This window comes from Lissotriton helveticus, chromosome 1_2, assembly GCF_964261635.1.
Source record: "Lissotriton helveticus chromosome 1_2, aLisHel1.1, whole genome shotgun sequence".
Classification (NCBI taxonomy): Eukaryota; Metazoa; Chordata; class Amphibia; order Caudata; family Salamandridae; genus Lissotriton; species Lissotriton helveticus.
Window position 1 is genome coordinate 53,590,519 of NC_136058.1, and position 20,428 is coordinate 53,610,946.

Genomic DNA, 20,428 nt, shown 5'->3' on the forward strand with positions numbered 1-20,428 from the left:
CTATTTTTTATATAACCTTGTGTGGAGTTTCCTTTGTGGTGGGCCTTTGGTTGTTGTTGCTGGGGTGCGTGCGCAAATACTTAGCCTACATCGCCTCCAAGTTTAGCCTTGCTGCTCGCGCCACGTTACCTAGAGGGTGAGTAGGGGTTATCTTGGCGTGTAACTCCCTTGCCCTGACTTGGGTGTGGTGGTCTCTGACTGACTTTGGCGAAAGCCCTGGCCAGCCGGGGATCCCATTTCCAACAGCATCCTTGAGGGCGGTCATGTTGTCTGTGGTTGGGTTTTTTCGCCAGGCTTTCTCAAGGGTGCGGCAGTTCTTTTTGGAGTTCTTGAGGTCGTCATTGAACCAGGAGGCTTTTTTGCTACCTGGTTTGTTGTGATGGTTTTTCAAGGGTGCTAATTCGTCGGCGCAGTGGGTGATCCATTGTGCGAGATTGATGGCTGCTTGGTTTGGGTCCGATGGTTTGGTGGGAAGGGTTTGGTTTAGCGATGTGGTGAGCTGGTCGGTGGTAATTTTGTTCCAGTTTCTGCGTGGGACTTGTTGTGGGTGGTGGTGGGTTGTGGTCTTTCTGAAGTTGAAGTGGATGCAGCTGTGGTCCGGCCAGTGGAGTCCTGTGGCGTGAATGAAGGAGATATGTTTGCTGGAGGAGAAGATTGGGTCGAGCGTGTGTCCGGCGTGGTGGGTGGGGGTGTTTACCAGTTGTATGAGTCCGAGATTGGCGAGGGTGTCCAGCAGGGTGGTGGTGTTGCTGTTGTTATTCTTTTCCAGGTGGAAGTTGAGGTCCCCTAGGAGAATTTAGTCCTCGGAGGGGAGGGCGTGTGGGCTGATAAAGTCAGTGATCTCTTCGCTGAATTGTGTGCGGGGTCCTGGTGGTCTGTAGATGAGGGTGCCTCTTAGTGTGGTCTTGGGGTCGGTGTGTATCTGGAAGTGGAGGTGGTTGCGGCGGTGAAGGTGTCGTCGGAGCTGGTCGTGATGCGGATGGTGTTCTTGTGGACGATGGCGATGCCTCCTCCTGTTCGGTTGATGCGGTCCTTTCGGATGATCTTGTAGCCGTCCGGGATGGCTATGGCGATGTCGGGCGCTGATGTGGTATTCATCCAGGTTTCTGTAAGAAAGGCGACTTCCGGCGTTGTGGTGTCCAGTAGGTTCCATAGTTCAATGGCGTGTCTGTGGACCGAGCGGGTGTTGAGCAGGATGCATTTCAGGTGGTTATTGTCGGAGTTCTGTTTGGCGTTAGTGGGCGTAGTGTAGGTCTTGATGCAGCAGAACTTGCAGGATTGGCAGGTGAAGGGTCCATGGGTGCGTCCTGGGGCGGCTTGGTGGCAGTTGTGGAGTCAGCCGGTGTTGAGTGCAGAGAGGGTTGCGGCGTCGTAAGTTAGGCGGGAGGAGTTGGTTTGGCGAGGGCCAGGGGGTCTGGCGCTGGGCGCGGTCCAGGCGCGGACGGGCATAGACGGGCTTACCTTTGGCGCGCCTTCGGCACGCATGGGGCGCGACCGCTGCGCGTGAACGCTGCGCTTGCGTGCATCTGTCATAAATGGATCGTGGAGGGGGTGGAGCGAGGGAGGAGCAGCTGGGAGGCGGGAGCGAGGTTGCGAGGTCTGGGGATGCCGGAGGGCTACGGGGGAGGGGCCGTGGGGGAGCAGGAGAGGCACAACAAATGGCACGAAAACAATGCAGGACGGGATCGGGGGGCACAATCTGGCACAGACACCCAAAGTGGCGATACCAGGCAAAGCGGAGCAATATTATGTAATGAAATGGGCAAATCAAAACAACTTATTTGCAATGGCAGGCGCAGAAATGAGCACAATATTATATGACGAAATAGGCAAATCAAAACAACTTATTTGCAATAGCAGGCGCAGCAATGAGCACAACGATACCAGGCAGCCCAGGAGGGAGCAATGTGGACACCAGGCAGCCACGAACACCAGGCGGCTCAGGAGCGAGGTGGAGCGACCGGTTCTGACCAGGTCAGGACGGTCACAGCTCCTTGATGCACATTCCTTTCCTTATGTGTTTCAGTGGGAGGGAGGAGCAGCTGGGAGGCGGGAGCGGGGTTGCGAGGTCTGGGGATGCCAGAGGGCTACAGGGGAGGGGCCGTGGGGGAGCAGGAGAGGCACAACAAATGGCACAAAAACAATGCAGGATGGGATCGGGGGGCACAATCTGGCACAGACACCCAAAACGGCGATACCAGGCAAAGCGGAGCAATATTATGTAATGAAATGGGCAAATCAAAACAACTTATTTGCAATAGCAGGCGCAGCAATGAGCACAACGATACCAAGCAGCCCAGGAGGGAGCAATGTGGACACCAGGCAGCCACGAACACCAGGCGGCTCAGGAGCGAGGTGGAGCGACCGGTTCTTTGTTGAATACATGATGTGGACAGGGGTCTGACGGAGATCCTGAGAGGGTGGAGTTCATGACCTTGCGTGTTTCTGCATCGTTGACGTGGGACCAGGTCAGGCGGTTGGTGCAGGTGGTGTTCGCGGGGGGGGGGGTGGAAACAGTCGTAATTGGGGGGATCGTGGTGTTGAAGCTGTCGTGGATGTCAGTGATCTTGCGGTGGAAGTAGGTGGTCAGTGAGTCGCACAGCTCTTGTGAGGGTGGGATGTCGTTGGTGTTGGAGCGTTCCTTCACTATGCTGAAAAGCTCTTTGCTGTCGTGTGCATTGATGTCCAGGCGGGCTTTGAAGGAAGATCACTTGGCTGTTCTGGTGAGTTGGTGATGTCTGCGGGTGGCGTCCTTGTGGGCTGCGTGGCTGTCTGGTGTACTATCGTGGAGCCATATCTTCTCTAGGTTCCGGCAAGTACGTTTGGAGCTCTTCGGTGAACCAGGATGCTTTCTTGCTGGATTGGCTGTTGGAGGGTTTCTTGGGCGGGGCGAGGGTGTTGGCACAGTCCTTGATCCATTGTCTGAGGTTGTGGGCGTCGTCGTCTGGGTTGGTGGGGTCTGTGGGTGGGTTTTCGGCAAAGGTGGAGGTCAGCTGATCTTAGGTGACTTTGCTCCAGCGGCGGTGGGGCAGTTGTTGGGTGTGGTTAGTTTTTTGAAGGTGAAATGGATGCAGCGGTGATCGGTCCAGTGGAGTTTGGTGGTGTGGTTGAAGGCGACGTGGGTGCTTGCGGAGAAGACGGGGTCGAGAGTGTGGCCGGCGGCTTGGGTGGGTGCGGTGACGAGCTGTCTGAGGCCGAGGTTGGCGGAGTTGGTGTCATTGTTGTTCTTGAGGTGGAAGTTAAGGTCTCCGAGGAGGATGTAGTCCATGGAGGCGAGTGTGTGGGTGCTGGCGAGGTCGGCGATGGAGTCGCTGAACTGAGCCCGGGGTCAGGGAGGTCTGTAGATGAGTGTTCCTCTAAGGGTGGTGTTGGGGTTGGTGTGGATCCGGAAGTGCAGGTGTTCGGCGGTGTTGAGGGTGTCATCTGCGTGGGTGTAGACCTTGAGGGTGGACTTGTGGACGATGGCTAAGCCTCCTCCAATACCGTTGTCGTGATCCCTGCCTGCAGGTGATCTTGTAGCCGTCCGGGATGGCTATGGAGATGTCAGTGCCGATGAGTTGTTCCACCAGGTTTCGGTCAGGAAGACGACGTCTATGCCGGAGGTGCCGAGCAGGTCCCAGAGCTCGACGGCGTGTTTGCGTGTAGAGCGGGTGTTAAGGAGAATGCAGCGGAGGTGGTTTGGTCCGGTTCCTCGAGGTTTGGTGGATCTATCGCAGGGGAAGTCGCAGGTGCGGCACGAGAAAGGTCCGTGTGTGCTCTTAGGGGTGGCTTGGAAGCAGCGGTGGTCTCAGAAGGTATTGAGTGTGAGGAGAGTGTTGATGTCATATTGGAGTCTGGCATCGTGGATTTCACGTGGGCCAGGGGTTCTGGCGCAGGGCGCGGTCCAGGCGCGGACAGGCGCAGACGGACTTGCATTTGGTGTGCCTTCGGCGCGCCACTGCGCATCCGCAGCACGGCCTCCATAAGAGAGGTAAAGGGAGGGAGGATCAGCTGGGAGTGGGGTGGCCAATGGGGCTGCAGGGGGGCAGGGCCGCAGGGACGCAGCGGCAGCAATCGGGGGAAAAACGGCAGGAATACGGTGGTGAAGGACCTGAGGTGTGGGGAGCGACCTGCCTGCATGCAGGGTCAAAGGTCGTTCAAGATGGCACCCACTTTCGCAGTAGATTGAGCGTGGTTGAGTTAAATTACTTAGTCCGCCGTTCATTTTGATGATGTTGTGCATTTTTAAACTTGGCGCCCGACTCTCAGTTGTTTGCAGAGCTTGGAGGGTGGAGCCCCACGGTGACCAGACGTCCTTTCAGAATTCTGGTGAATTTTTGTCATGTGTCAGCTCATTGTATTTAATGCAAGCTGGACCCCCGTATTTGTGTTCATGAGGGGTTCTCATATTTTTTCAGTTTATTCCATATCTGGAGGATATTCACACGGTAGGGTATTGCGGTTTTGGTCCACATTCCGATCTATTTGGACTGACCCAACATGTTTGCAGGTATTCCACCATACAACTCAGCATTGTTTGTTGTTATTTAGTCGTTATATTTAAAGTGCATTCAATTCATAGCTGCTTGTTGCATTGGTTTTAAAATAGGGTGTCTTCATTCAGATTTCCACACGACCGACAAGTTGTTTTTCAGGGAAGGGCTTTAGTATCCAGTACTATGCTTATTACAGATTCTTAGAGAGGTAATAAGGTTCCTGAGATAAGTAATTTAGGCATCTGCATCAGGATTCCACAGTAGACTAATTGCTTATTCCATTTGCTTGCAGTTCAGATCATGGCACTGTTTGCAATATTCTTCAGAGAGGAACCTGACTGTCAATTCTATGTAAGTCTTCTGTCATTTCTTCTTTCACTTCACCAGGTGACTTATTAGACCTTTAGGATATTCTTAGTACTTTAATGGGGGACTCCCCAACAGTGTTTCAACTGCTCTATTTCTCTGTTGATCATATTCTATGGTGGTATATCAAGTGTTTCTCTGCCAACTTTTCTATTGTCATGCATAAGCATATTAGGAGGTTTGTTATTTTCACTCGCCTTTTCTGTACATTGTTCACTAAAGATTTGTATATGCTTCTTCATACCAGCTCTGATGGTTTGTTTGTATTTCCACAGTGGCCCCTGAAGAAGGGATGTTTTAAATCCCAAAATGCATTGGGCATATTTTCTAAAGAAGATTGGAAATTTATGTTTGCTTGAATATAATTAGCATGTTCCTATGTTTATATTTAGTTTTTTGTACATGGCAACTACGGTCGACTTTCTTGAAATCTTGTGCATAATAAGCCAAATAAAGGCTAATATCTAAATGCATAATTCACAGATTATATGAGTTCAAATTTTGTTGGGACAAATCAGTGTTCAATTTGTGTTACCCATTAGGATTAAGTGAATTAGTGTATTCACACGCTGTGCATCCAGCACTCAAGTGAACATTCACTTGCATATCATGTTTATCGAGAGGTTGCCACCCTCTGGCTGGCTTGCACGCTTACAAGTGTACCTTTTGATTCCTTGTATTGTTGTTTATATTAGGTGTGCGCTAACTTCATTCATTCTTCATATCCATAATTACCCATGGCCGTATTCACATTTGTAAATTTACATGTGTATGAAGTTTACTTCTTTTCAGTATGCTCGGAACTTCAATTTATTAGTAATTCTATGACTGTGTAGACTCTGAAGTCATGGTGGATAACTTTGCATATAAAACATGGGCCTGTCCTTACACATCACAGATCGTCCGACCAGGTAACACTTCCTGCTGGCCCCAGTGACCCCTCTGGCATATGATGTCATTGGAGCCTCCCTGTACACTGGCTCAGGCCTGATCAGAACAGCAAAGTCCTCTGCAGCTGCCCCTCCTGGCATACGGGGTCATGGCTCACAACCGTACAAGGGCTATGGCCCTCACAGCCTGGCAATTGTCTCACAGTAGCCAATCCTGGCATACAGGGGCACCTGCTTCTCACTATGCAGGACATTGGCCCAATCAGCTCACATCATGGTGGCCTTCCTCTGGTATACAAGGGTTACCAGCTTTGTCCTGCACATGGGCAATGACTCCATCCCTGCAACAGCTGTCTCATAAACCTCGCAAAGTGAGTCCCCTCAACAGGTCTCTCCACTGGACCTCACTCCCTTCAACACACTACTCTTCCTTACAGGGCACACTGGTCTTGGCAAGCAGGGAAGCGATTGTGCTCTAGGCTCCAGTGCAGGTAGTCTAAGATTCCCATGGGGATGTCCCCTCACCCAGCATGGAGGCTAGAAAGCCTTGACTTTGAGTTGAGGTCGCAGGCAGGAGTCTTGCAGAGCTTCTCCTCCTCACACAGCCCATCTGGCTGCTTGACTGTTGCCAATTATTGGAGTTACAACCTCCCCTTCTTATAGTCCACTGCTAGTCATCGAATGTGATTTAGAGTATGAGGGCCTGATTCACAAAGGCACACCTACACTTTTGGTGTAATTGTACTATTATTTGATATTTACAAGTAGTACATTTATGACTGGGAAGTATTTGCACTTAGGTGCTGAGACTCCTCCCCAACAATGGAGACTCCACGGTCGTAAATATAGAACTCGTAGCCTACCTTTGTGAGTAGCAGAGAATAGCAAACTTGCACCAAAAGCGTACGTTTACCTTTGGGAATCATGCACTGAGTCTTTGAAATGCATGTTGCGGGGCTGCATCCTTTTGAAGTGCCCACTCCTCTGCCCTCTGTTCCTCTTGAAAGCAGTCTGTCACAGCAGCAGCACATTTAAATAGGAAAGCCCCACAACACAGGCCATTGGAGTGACTAGAGTTCACACCTGGGTGTTAGCTACAACGATATGTGTAACAAAATGTTATCCCAGAGCCTCAGCCTTACTCTTTTTCTTATCAGCCCTATTTCCCTCCTGAGATGTGCCTGGGGCTCTTTGTTGTGCCCTCTCACCCTTAGAAGTGTACGAGGGAAGCCTGGCTCTCCTTTCCAGTGTGTTTCACCCAGCTTAAAGAAAGGCAGCAATAATCAAATCTATCTGGAGGGTATTCCTCTACCACCTCTCCTCATGTTTCATCATCCAGGCTTGGGTCTCCCAAGATGGGACCTATAGTGTGCTATGTACTATACCATTCAGAGACAAAAATATACCCTGCACATGCATTTAACATACACGCACTGCACTGCATTGTATCCTTCTTGTACTGTACCACTCACAGCCACACATACACTCAGTACATGCTTTCAACACACGCCAACAACACAGCACTACATCCTTCATGTACTGAACAACTCATAGGCACACATACTCCCACCACATGCATTTAGAAATGCAGGCACTGCACTTTGCAGCATTATACCTGTTTTGCACCCTTCCTGTACACATATACACCCAGAGGCAGATACATTATTTATGCTGAACAGCACTTTACATCAACCTGATGTAGGCCAAGGGGTCAGTTAAGCATACAGCAGTTGTACTTTGAATGAGTGAGCCTGTAGATACCCCTCTAGTGACACAGGTTAAAGGGTATCTGCTCACTCCTATTAATCACTACATGGTATGCTGCCAGCACCGCATTTGTGCTGTCTAACTAATGGTGAAGGCAGCAGCCTTCCACCAATATCAGGATAGCGCTTTGGCACCCTTCCCGGCCCAACAAGACAGCAAGACAGGCCTATTGTGCACATGCATCATTCATGTTTGCCTATGACAACAGAAATCATCATTAGGGATCGAGACATCAGTACGGTTGGAGCACTCAGAGCAGAGATGCATGTCCATTATTGTGTAGATTAGTTTTCTGTCCCAATCATATGACTATTCTTTGATTATTAATATTTTATTTGTACTTATTGGGCCAGATTCCCAAAGGTAAACGTACACTTTTTTCTACTTTTTGGTATTCACAAGCTACATGCAGAGTTTTACTACTACGAACTCTATGTATTTATGTGTGCAACGTTTTCCACCCCAATTGTGGAGTCTCCAGGTGCAGTGAACTCCACACACATAAGTATTGGTAGTTTGAATCATAAAACTCTGCAATCAGTTTGTTAACACCAAAAAGTAGTAAACGTACACACAAGTGTAAGTTTATCTTTGTGAATCAGGCCCAGGGTGTTTTGGGCTAGTGCACAAATGGATTGGTGTCACTACAACGCATGCTTTTACCATGCATGCCTTTACAACGCGGTTTTTACCACGCAGTCCATTACAACGCATAATGCTTTTAGGCGCTGGATAGTGAATTATTTAATTTACTATTCCAACTCCAGTCCCCGTGGATAGCAGGGAAGGTGTTGGATAGTATATTAAATACATTCCCTATCCTAGAGCGCCCCCCAGCGCATTGCGTTGTAATGGTTTGCGTGGTAAAAGTTGCGATGTAATGGTAGTGCGTTGTAAAAAATTCGTTGTAACCGTGCTACACCGCACAAATGCATTTTAGAGTATATAAACTAATATTATGAATGAATGAATACTTATAGAGCACAGCTGCTACCGAAGATCATCTTGGCTGTTACCCGAAGGGCATCCTAATACCGTAGTTCTATTTTACATACTACAAAATACCTTGGTGAATAGGCCTATGAAAATAAACCATGAAATTTACCATTTCAATGTACCTCTGGCCTGATTCACAGAATATCAGTTGACATTTGAGCATTGCAATGTACACTGCAACCACTTCCACTGACAGCGCAGGATCACTAAATCATATTTGCAGTAAACATGCACATTCTGTCTTGCTGCGCCTTTGTCCTGCTGAGTCAATGCCTCTCATTACGTTCTCAACAGCCTTTTCAGGGCTTCATATTAGTTCAGTGAGAATGAAATTATAAAGACTATAGAATCTGAGTAGTTCAGTCTTGCTTTTTCAGAAAGCCCTGCTCACACTTTTCAGAGACGTCTGAAGTGGGAAGGGAGATCCACCACAGCTGAGCAGATATACCCCGTTTATTGGCTGAAGGTTTAAACATGTTTGTAAGGATAAAAGGTTCCCACATTGTGCAAAACCCCTCATTACTAAAACTTTTATTCTTCTCCTGAGAATGACTGAGTCCACGAGTGGTGGTTCGGGCTCGGGGGAAGACAAATTTACAAATGCTCTTAACATTACATAAAACTGCAGACATGCAGTAACTATAAGATGTTAGACCACGGCATACCCGCAACAGGTGGATGTGTTACCATCATGATTGAGGCACACAAGGTATTCGGGTCAGAGGTATTCTATTCTTAGGTTCACTCCCTGCCTGCAGATCCACAGATTAAATTGTTTCACACATACTTTGTAGTTGAACTACTGGACGAATACATTCCATACAAAGACACTGAAGTCCCTTTAACTTACCAGCAAAACAGAAACTGGTTTAAAGGCACCCTCCCACACACAACATCTGTTGTGAGACTCGTCCACTCAGCATAGAAGGAGTGACCTGGCTGGTCCTAGCGACATACACTCCACATTCTGAGATAGATACGCTACCAGTGGATGAAGACCGTACGATATACAAAGATATAGTCTGGATATACAGACACATTGTCAGTTTGTCATTCGAACACTAACCGCCCAACCTGCGAGAAATGCCACAGTCGGTCCACATCAGACCACACCTACAATTAACCAACAGACACTAAACTCAGTAAACGGGGCAATATCCTCCAAACTGGAGCAAATTTCATTCTGGATAGCACAAAAAATTGCACAGCTGGAAGCAGTCTCTCTCCATATGGGTCAGCAGAGTGCTAACTATTTGCTTGCCATGGGGATGGTTCCCTCAATTGAGGATTGTACCACTTGGGGAACAATCTTTGCTGCAGTCTACATCAGAATATTTGGTTCCCCTTCCATAGCAGTCATTTCAGAAGTATTAAAACAGATACAGAATGAGTACGGGGCAGGGCCTGCCCTGGACTAGGGGATGAAAATGATGGATAATTTTCTCTGAAATCATGCTGAGCAACATAAAAGAGGAGCCAGCAGCAGTGGCTATACACCACGGCTTAAGGGAAATAGCTTCTATAAATAAGGAGCGAGAGTTACCAAAAATTATCGGAGAAGCCCTTGCTCCATTAGGTAAAGATAGATTGAGAGCCAAACCAGGGACACCACAAATGGCAGGTAGTCCCGACAAGGACAACTCGAAGCTAGCTCCCTCATCTTCTAAAACAAAATGGGATAACAAACAATCGAAAAACGACATAACAGAAAGGAATTCACAATCAAGGGTTAGGTCTCCCCAAAGGGAGTCCACTGAAAAAAGGTATAACCGTAGGAATTGTGATAACATCAGGAAACCTGGTAGGTATCAGGTAACTGATACACTTTTTTTGTTCCTTTCAGGTTTCATCTAAAAACTCGACGAGCGTCCATAAGAAAAGACTGAAGATCGACCAAAGACAAAAAGGGAAACACATCGAAATTCAGATGACATTACCAAGCAGAAAGACCAACCTGAAGCAAAGTCTCAATTCAAAAAGAAGAAAGTAGCTGGCTTACAAATTGTATATGCCCAGGTTACTGAGGACTCAGCTTCTGCGTTTGGAATGGGCTCTGACGATGCTAGACAGCATGGCAGAAGTAGCTCACCAGAACTTGAAGGATTTTCTGGTGATAGAAGTATTGAATGAACATATCATGGTGGAAACACCTGATACAAGAGTTAGTTTCATGCGTAGACTGTAGACTGTACTCCAAATAGACGGGGACATCTCAAGAAAAGTTAAAGGTCTCTTTTGGGAGAACTTAACATTTGGATACAACATCCTGTTAGCAGAAGAAGATTGGCCAACAGAATTTGTGATGGAATGCCCAAAAGGGGAAAGCGTAATTTGCCTACTTTCTCCTAGCTCGCTCCAGAACCTTTAAAACATTTATACGCACAGCAGTGACTGCTAGCGCTATCTCCGAAATTATACCGCAACCATGTAGTGTGGGACCTGGAGTCTACTCACTACGAAATTCCATTAAAATCTATTCCGACTCCACAGAGACAGTACCCTGTTAAAAATGATGGAAAAAGACACGTCAAAGAAATCTTAGACCAACTTGAATACCAAGGTGTGATTGAGACTTGCACCTCCCCAATGAACAATTCATTGTTTCCCGTAATGAAACCTGACTTCTCCTATAGTTTTGTTTTGGATTACCGACATTTAAACACATGCACAAGAACATTTGCAGTTCAAAACGCACCTAATGACGCATTAATGAATAACAATGTGCTGAAGAAATACAAAACAACATTGGATTCTCGAATGGATTCTTCTGCCAAAATATATCTCAAGAAAACAGATATTTGACAGCATTTTTTGTACTCGGCATTCAGCATCACTGCTGTTGTTTGCCCCAGGGGTATAAGAACAGCCCGGGGCTATTCTAGGCAAGAGTGTCAGAATTATTACAAAAATGTGAAAAGGCAACAATGTCCTGTGTAGATGACATCTATCTGATGCACAATGAATTACTTGAACACTTGTGCAGGGTGAACAACATATTTGTGGGATTTGCCAACTTGGGCTACAAATTTAATTTCAAGAAATCAAAAATTGCCCATCTCATTGTCCTATTTTGGGATATGAGCTATCAAGTGAAGGCAAGTGTCTGGCAGCCAACTTTTTAGAAAAAAACGTGTTGCTTTGGATTTCAAAATTTGGGCAGAACATACATTCTGGATTACGCAGAAAGAGTAAAACCTTTCTACGACTAAATAAGATCTGAATTCACAGCACATCAGTGGACACAGGAACATAGAGATACTCTCTGTTCCATTCAGGCTGACATGATAGCATGAAAACATTTTCACAACCGTGTGAATTCTACTAACTTGGTGATCCGGGTGGTCCTGGGGTTATCAAGATATACGTACATCACTTTCAATGAGGGAGAGACAGTCCCAATTTCATACATATAATATTTATACACAAATGCTGAAATGTAATTTGTGGCCACAGAAAAAATACTGACAGCAGTATAGACTGCTGTAGTGAGAGAAAGAGCACTAGCACAGGGGAAACGCGCAATCTTTGTAACCCCGGTATCAACTTTAGAAGCTGTTACCAAAGCGAGCATACCAAATGCAAAAGCACTGCATCTGCGATGGATACAATGGGCTAATTTCCTCATTGCAACAGAAGTAGATTACAAATATGATGCTACACTGAAAACACAAGCCTTCCTGCAGTACGAACAAGAATACCCTCTCCCGAATAAAATTGTGCTTCTACAAAAATATGAGCACATCATTTACACTGATGGTTCTGCTCAACCTGCCATTCGAAGTAAACCGCAGTATAGTGCAGCATGAGCTATAGTGAAGGGAAGAATGCAGGACGGTAAGTTACATCCCAGCAATACAACTACACAATCTCTAAGAGATTGTACAGCACAGCTGACAGAACAAAAAGCCCTGATACTAGCACTACAATATAAAAAAGAAAATGCAGCAGATTGTTCTAAATCGCAATCATCAGAGAGTGTACTCTGGGTAATGAAATCATTCAATGACATTTTAAATACATGTTGAATTTTCAAATGTTCTGTTCTGTAGGACCAAAATACATGATATGAGACCCTATCCAAAACTATTCCATCCGGTACTGGAATAGCTGTAATGTCCACTAGGGACAGGTCTCTCTGTTCACAGTGTGATGACGTATGTAGTTTCAGGACCAAGTGCACAGACTGTACTGCAAAGCATTGAGGGTGGTAATGTCCATTTAGGAGTAAGAAAAACACAGTTACTATACAAATCCAAATTAACAGGAACAGGATTCCCAATGCAAACCGAAGATGCAACCAAGGGGACACAAAGTAAGTATTTTCCAGCCAGAGAAAGAACTGTCGAAATTTCTCTTTTTAGGAAATGGGTGGTGTTTGCTCAGGTTCACTTGGAACTGAACAAAAGTTATTGAAGTTGATGAAGTAGCCATGTGCAGTTTGAGCTATCTTTGGTAGCTCTGCAGAGGTTGTAGAACTGACAGGTGTTTCTTGTGAAGGCACATTAATGTAGATGGAAACTTCCCATCAACACTGCTGAAAGATAGTTCTGCCAAATTCACAAAGAAATTTGCATACTTTTCAGGGTTCAATACATCAGATCCAACGTCAAACTACTATGAGCTTGCACAAACGAAGGCAACTGCGAAAAAAATTACGCTGACAAGCACCAAGCTTATATATACAGCACCTTTTATCTCAAGGTTTTAATTTTAAATTTGTTTTATTGGTTTCATTAGAAGTAATATACACCACATTGCATAAAGTACGTGACAAGCATATACAGCAATCAGGCAAGAAGGTGTGCAGTGTTCAGTAGTCCTTTATGCGGTTGCCTGTATACAGTGAGTCTATGGCGCCGTGCTGGGAGGCAATACACTCTGTTTGGTGTGAAAAAGAACTCATAGAAAGATGAACCCATAAATTTAGCCCCTCCCCCTCCCCCCAACCCCCTTTCCCACCTCCACCCCACCCAGTGTGCCGAACAAAGGGGACGAACCATGGCCTGGGCCGATGGTGATCGATATCATCAATCAGCTGAGTCTGTAGGTTCCTTCGCAATCTCAGTGAGTCGTAAAATGCGCAAGTATTTGAGGCACGTGATCTCATTGAATTCCTTGGACAGGAGGGAGAGCAGTCAGAGCCACACCTTTCGAAAGGCCGCGGTGGAGTGTGTGAGCGTGGCGTGAATGCGTTCCATGCCCAGAACAAACCATATTTTGTGTAGCCAACCCATGTGTGAGGGTTTGGTAGTGGAGCCCCACAAAGACAGGATGTGCTGTGTTGCGGCTTGCATGGCAATCCCCATCTGGCGGACTCTCTGAGATTTGAGGGGGAAGGTGAGTGCGTTAGGTAGGCCCAGGAGGGTGTATGCCGGGAACCTAGGGATTTCCGTGTCAAATGTGGAGTCAATCTCGTCCAAGTCAGTTTTCCAGTAGTCCTGGACTTCACGAAATTCCCAGAGTAGGTGCTTCATGGTGCCCTGTTCGCCGCATCCCCTCCAGCATAGTGCGCTGCGCGCAGGGTTACCCTTGTGAAGCCGGACCGGTGTAAGGTGCCAGTATATGGCTATTTTCATCGCTGTTTCTCTAGAGGCCGTATTACGTGTGGTATGTTCAGCCCTATAATATACAGACCACCATTCTTGGGGCGATAGGACCCTCCCCAGTTCAGCCTCCCATCTCCTCTGGCCTGCTGGCTTGCCCTGGGGGGCGGTTGGAGCTAGCATCCCATAAAGGTCCGAAATGAGGTGTTTGTCAGAGCACTTTGTTACTAGCCACTTCTCAAAGTCAGTCATGGGCCTGCCAACTAAGGGTGCGATGTCAGTGTGAGTAAGCCAGTGACGGAGCTGAAAATATTGAAATAAGTAAGGGGAGTCGACATCATAGCCTTGAGTAATATCTTTAAAGGGAAGAAAGCCTTTTAGGTCAAAGAGATGGCCGGTGGAGAAGTTGCTGATATTTTGCCATTGCGGGAAGGCCCCGGGTGTGTTACCCGGCGGGAACTCCGGGTTGTCCAAGACCGGCGTTAGGGGGGAGGGGAACGTGGTGAGTCCCCTTTTGACCGCCACCATATTCCAAACCTGTAGGACCGTGCGAGTGATGGGGTATTTCAAGAGGTAGCATGGCCGATGCTGTCTAAGGAGAAATAGGACTTTCCAAAGGGAGGTACCAGCCATGGCCCTGTCCTGAAACAGCCAACGCTTTTCTGATTCGGGTCGAAACCATTCCACCAGGTAGTGGAGTTGTGCTGCCTGAAAATATCGCAAGAGGTCAGGGATACCGAGACCGCCCTCGTCCGGGCTCTTGTACGCCAGGTGCTTGTGTATACGTGCCCGTTTACACAGGATGAAATGTTGAATGTCGGACTGTAGGGCTTGGATGGTGCCTGCTGGGGGGAATACCGGGAGCGTCTGAAAAAGGTATAAGATTTTGGATAGGGTCGTCATCTTGATTGCCGCGATACGGCCCAGTAGGGAAAGGGGCTGTTTGGCCCAGCGTGCGAGATCGGCACGAATCCGAGAGGACAGAGTCGTGTAGTTGAGGGCCAGAGTAGAGGTCGTAGAGGCTGTAAGGGTGACACCTAGGTAAGGAAGTTGTGTCGTAGACTGAATTCCCCCGGTGTGTGTGGGAGGAGTAGCGTGTGCTTGGGCGTTCTTGCCCAGTGGTAGTATAAGGGGTTTCCCCCTATTGATTTTAAAGCCTGAAACGGCCCCAAAGGCTTCCAGTTCCGCTAAAAAGGCGGGGACGGAGCGTTCCGGGCGCTCCAGGGCAGCTATGATGTCATCTGCGTAGAGACCTATGACATGAGACTCCCGACCAAAGGTCATCCCATGTATAGAGGGGTTGTCGCGGATCCTTTGCGCCAAAGGTTCCGCATAGAGAGCAAACAAGAGGGGTGAAAGGGGACACCCTTGCCTTGTGCCCCTCTGGAACTCAAAAGGGTCCGAGCGTAGACCCCCCACACGGACACGAGCCTGTGGGTGGTGGTAGCAGCTCGCAATCCATGCTTGAAAGCGATCTCCCACGCGGTAGCGCCGCAGGACTTGCTGTAGGTAGAACCAGTCAACACGGTCGAACGTTTTCTCCGCATCTATGGCCAATAACACGGAGTCCGAGTTCTGGAAGTGGGCTTTGTCGATCAGGTGTAATATACGCTTAGTATTGTCACTGCACTGGCGATTCGGGACGAAGCCGGATTGGTCTGGCTCTAGAATGCCGGGTAGGTACGGGCCCAGGCGTGCTGCTAAGATCCCCGTGAAGATCTTCAAGTCAAGATTAAGGAGGGAGATGGGGCGAAACGCGGAGCAACTTGTAGGTTTTTTGCCCGGTTTAGGTAGCACAATGATCTCGGCCGCCAGCATGTCTGGAGGGATAGAGCTAGGTCCTTCGAAGGAATTGAAGAGACGGGTGAGGATTGGGGCCAACAGTTGGCTAAAGGTTTTTTAAAACCCAGAGAAGAATCCGTCTGGCCATGGAGATTTAAGAGGTCGAAGGCGGGAGATGGCAGCTAAGACTTCATCCAGGCGGATAGGGGCATCCAGGGAGGTCACATTGTCTTGCGACAACTCTGTCACATTTGCGGATTCTAGATATTTACAAACCTCCTCCGGCGAGACAGAGTCCGCCCTGTATAGAGTAGCATAAAATGTCCTAAACGCTTCCGCTATCTGGGTCTCCCTCAAAACGTCCCGACCGGAGTCGTCCGTTAGATTGGCAATTTGGGATCGTTGAGTTTTCGCCCTCAAGGCACTGGCAAGAAGGCGACCCGTTTTATTCCCCCCGACGTAGTAGGAGTGACGGAGGCGCAGGGACGCAAATTCCGCCCGATCGGTATCTAAGCTGGCCAGTTGAGCCCTGGTGGCTTTCAATTGTCTCCAAACCCGCGGGGCACCTGTACGACTGTGGACTCTCTTGAGTTCAGAGACCTGGGCCGTGAGGTCGGCCCTCTTCTCTTTGCGTTCCTTGGCCTCTGCTGCTGCAATGGCAATGAGCTCACCCCTGGCCACCGCCTTCAAGGCTCCCCACAGGGCAGTCACTGGGGTCTCAGGGACGTCATTAGTGGCTATGTAGTCAGTGAGGCGTGCGTGCAGTTGGGTGAGGGCCTCGGGTCGGAGTAGTAGGGTTTCGCGTAACCGCCATGAGCCAGGTGGGCGGGCGGATCTAGGGACTTGTAGTGTCCGTTCCACAGCGTCGTGGTCAGAGAGCGCCGCCGGTGTGATGGTGATATCTTTAAGGATGGGAAGCAATTCGGATGATCCCAGAAAATGGTCCAGTCTGGCATAAGTGTGGTGGACGTGGGAATAGAACGTGTAGTGTGATGTGGTGGGGTGGCAGGACCTCCAGAGGTCCACCAGGCCTACGTCTTGTAGCCAATCTTTACCAGCCGCCGTCATGGCTCCCGTATCTCCATATCGGTGGCCCGATCTGTCCATGTGTGAGTCCATCACCAAGCTAAGGTCCCCACCAATTAATAGAGGTGAAATAAGTGACTGAAGAGACTTGGAGGCTGCTTGTTTCAGGAAGGATTCCTGGCCTGTGTTTGGCGCATATAGTGAGGCGATGGTGAAGCGCTGTCCCCCCACTAGGAAAGTATGTGCCAGTAGTCTGCCTTTAATCGCCCCACCTTGTCACCCACGCAGCCGCGGAAGCTTCTAGAAACTAAAATGGCCACCCCCGCTTTCTTTGTTGGGAGCAAGGAGAAGAATTGTTGGGGGAAAGCGCGCAAGCGCATCCTATGCCAGTCTTTCGATAAGAGGTGGGTTTCTTGCAATAAGCAGATGTCGGCTCCTGAATGTTCTAGGTATGAGATCACAGCCCTGCGCTTGATCGGGTTGTTCAGGCCCTTGACATTAAGGGTTAGTACATGCAAACTGGACTCCATAATGGGAGAGCGTGGAGATCACGAGATATGCGGAGCCACGTCCCTTGGCGCGGCCGCTGATGAATCGAAGGGCGAGATAGCCCCGAGCAGTTCCCTGGCACACTGGGTCCCACCCATCCCCCCAACCCCGGAGCCCCCCAACACTCCCCCCACCCCCCGGACCGAACTTACACCCCAACTGCGGTCCCACACCCGGTTCCCTCTCCCCCCCTCACCCATTCCCAACAAAAGAAGATATAGTCCCAGTCCTACCAAGAACAGACATAGTCCCAGTCCTGTTAGACCACACAGGGCTGTGGTGAGGTTTCCTGTACGGGTCATATCCGATGACGGTTCCTTCGGCTCCCCGCCCAACTACCCCCCACCGCACGGGCAAAATGAGTGCTATAGGTAATCTCCCTGATAAGAATATAAATCACTCAGAGGAAGAGGTCTCTTTGGCCACCTCCGCCACCGCCGTTGCCCGTTCTTGTGTAATGATAGAGGCGTCCGGTTTCAAACGGTGCGTTGGGGACCGCCTGCATCTCACTGTTTGCCATTCCCCCCTGGATGGCCCCTGCGATGCTCTAGTTGTGGGCTCATCCTCTTCTTGGTCAAGCCCCAGGAGGGCGCAGGTGTCTTTGAGCGATCGTAGTTGGTGTAACCTTCCGTTCCATTTGAATATCAGTCTGAAAGGGTAGCCCCATGAGTTGGGGATCTCCTGCTGTCGTAAGAAGTCCGTCGCCCTCTTGAATTCCCTACGTTTTTGCAGAGTAATGGTTGATAAGTCTTGATATAGGGCTATGGGGTTACCCTGGAATTGAAGGAGCTGTGCTCGCCGGGCTTCTCAGAGGATCCGCTCCTTCAATGGGAAATCAGGGAGGAAGGCCAAGATGTCCGATGGCGGGGCAGAGGCGCGTCGAGGCAGCCCAACTCTGTGCGCTCTGTCAATACGAATGGCAAAGTCCGCCGGCTCCCCCATAACGTTCCTGAACAGGGCTTGCAGGTATCCAGTGATGTCAGTCCCCTCTGTTTTCTGAGGAACCCCCCGGATCCGTATGTTATTTCGACGGGAACGGTTTTCAAGATCCTCTGCGTGGGCCTGAAGGTCCAGCTGCTGGTCCGTGAGCCGCAGGACCTCCTGCTGGAGCTGCTCAATTTCATTACTTCTGGCTTGGTCCGCTTCTTCAACAGCAACCACCCGCTCCCCAAGGCCCTCTACTTCGCGCCGGAGCTCTCTGACCTCACCAGCCACATCCTGTTTGAGGGATTTAAAGTCTTCTCTGAGTGAGTTAAACAATGTCTCTAGGAAAGACCTGGTGATATGTATCTGGTCATCGGCGGGCACTGACGAGGTTTTCGTGGCCGCTGGGGAAGGTGGGTCTTTGCTGGGCTTGGGCTGGGACTTGGCCAGCAGTTCGGGAAGTGTCTGGGGCCCTTTTTTCCCCCGCTGGCCCGCCATGTCGTGAGCAGCTCCGGAGGCGAATAGTCCGTTAACCGCAAGGGCTTACGGCCAACGCAGAAGACCAGGGGTGGTAAATTTAGAGCAAGTCGTGTTAACTAGGAGCAGCCGGACTGCCGTACAGCGATATGGCAACAGAGTCAGCCGTCCAGCCCCCCTGGCCAACCCCCACACCGGGAGCTCGATCGTGCCCCGAACCTTCTGTGGCGCCCACCTCCTCTCTACTCACCTTCGTGTTCAGCAGCGGGGGGATGGCCTTCCACCGGCGCTCCAGCCTTCCCGTGCTCTTCTGCCCCTCTCCCCTTGTCCTCCGGAGATCGACCACCCCGTCGGCTTCAATCACACACCTGGCGGGGGCAGGAGATGCCGCAGGCAGGCCGCGGGTGAGTTGCGCTAGAGCTGCTTTACCCCACGGCACACCAACTTCTCTGCTGATGCGGGCAGGCTCCGCCGGTCCCCCTGCAGTCGGAGCACTCCACGCGGCGGCTCGCCCCAGTTCCCTCGCCCGTCACGTCTGTTCACTGCGGGTGGGCACCGCTTCACCACACTCAGGCCCCGCCGCTCTCACCTCGCCTCAGGAGTTTCTTTATCTCACCCTCACCTCGCCGCCGGAGCTCCACCATTCACATACTGCGCGGTGAGGGGATCAGTGCAGGCTTCGGCTGGGTGCTGCGAGGTGGGCTCTCGCTTCAGGTGGGCGCTGCGGGGAGCTCTCCAGGCCCGGTTCACCATGGGGAGGGGCCGCGCCGCCAACCACTGCCGCCGGGGCGGAAGGCCCGAAGCCGGGGCCTCGATTTCGCGGCCAACGGCCGGTTCTCGCCTGGACGCCGGCCGGGGCGGCGATGTGCCGCAGCACGGATCCCTCACTCCCGGGTCAGCAGCGACGGCCCAATCCCGCAGATTCCGTGCTCGATACACTGGGTTCGAACTCAAAGACGTCGGGGCAGTGGGCGCCCGAGTTGATCAGATCTCCGGATTGCCGCCATTACCGGGTTGCGGTCCGGCATCCCCTGCGTCCTGGGCTCTCCTTAACCACTTGGCTGCTAAGGCACATGATGCTCTTCCATTGACTTTCCATTGAAATCAATGGAAACTCCATGACGAGTTACCCTTGTCATTAGCACTGAAGGGGTTAATGCGCGCGGGTCAAAGAACCCGATTCTGGGGTCGCTGCTGCGGTGCGCCGCCACCTCCGATGCTTCTCTTTACTTTAAGGGAGATTAGGCGATCTTTGTATGTGCTTTAGGCGGGATCGGGCAGGGAGCCTAAGAGACCTGCGTCCGATCACGCCGCCATCTTGGACACGCCCCCCCTTAGCTCAAGGTTTTGACTATTGAAGGGACACAATAGACACAAAATCAATCTGGGGGAAAAAGGAGTGGCAGGTTCAGGGAACAGAGGTTTTATTTAGAGCTTGCCTCAAACCATTACAGATAATCTTCCTGAACAGAACAGTGCAACAGACTACCTGTTACGGGTTGGCGAAAATAAAAGACCTCGCCCACACCTATTGAAGCTACATAGAATAATACACTGATTAGTGAGGAAGTATTGGGTACAATGATACAGAATGGTATGTACAATTCATCAGCTCCCAATTGGAAGAGATGGT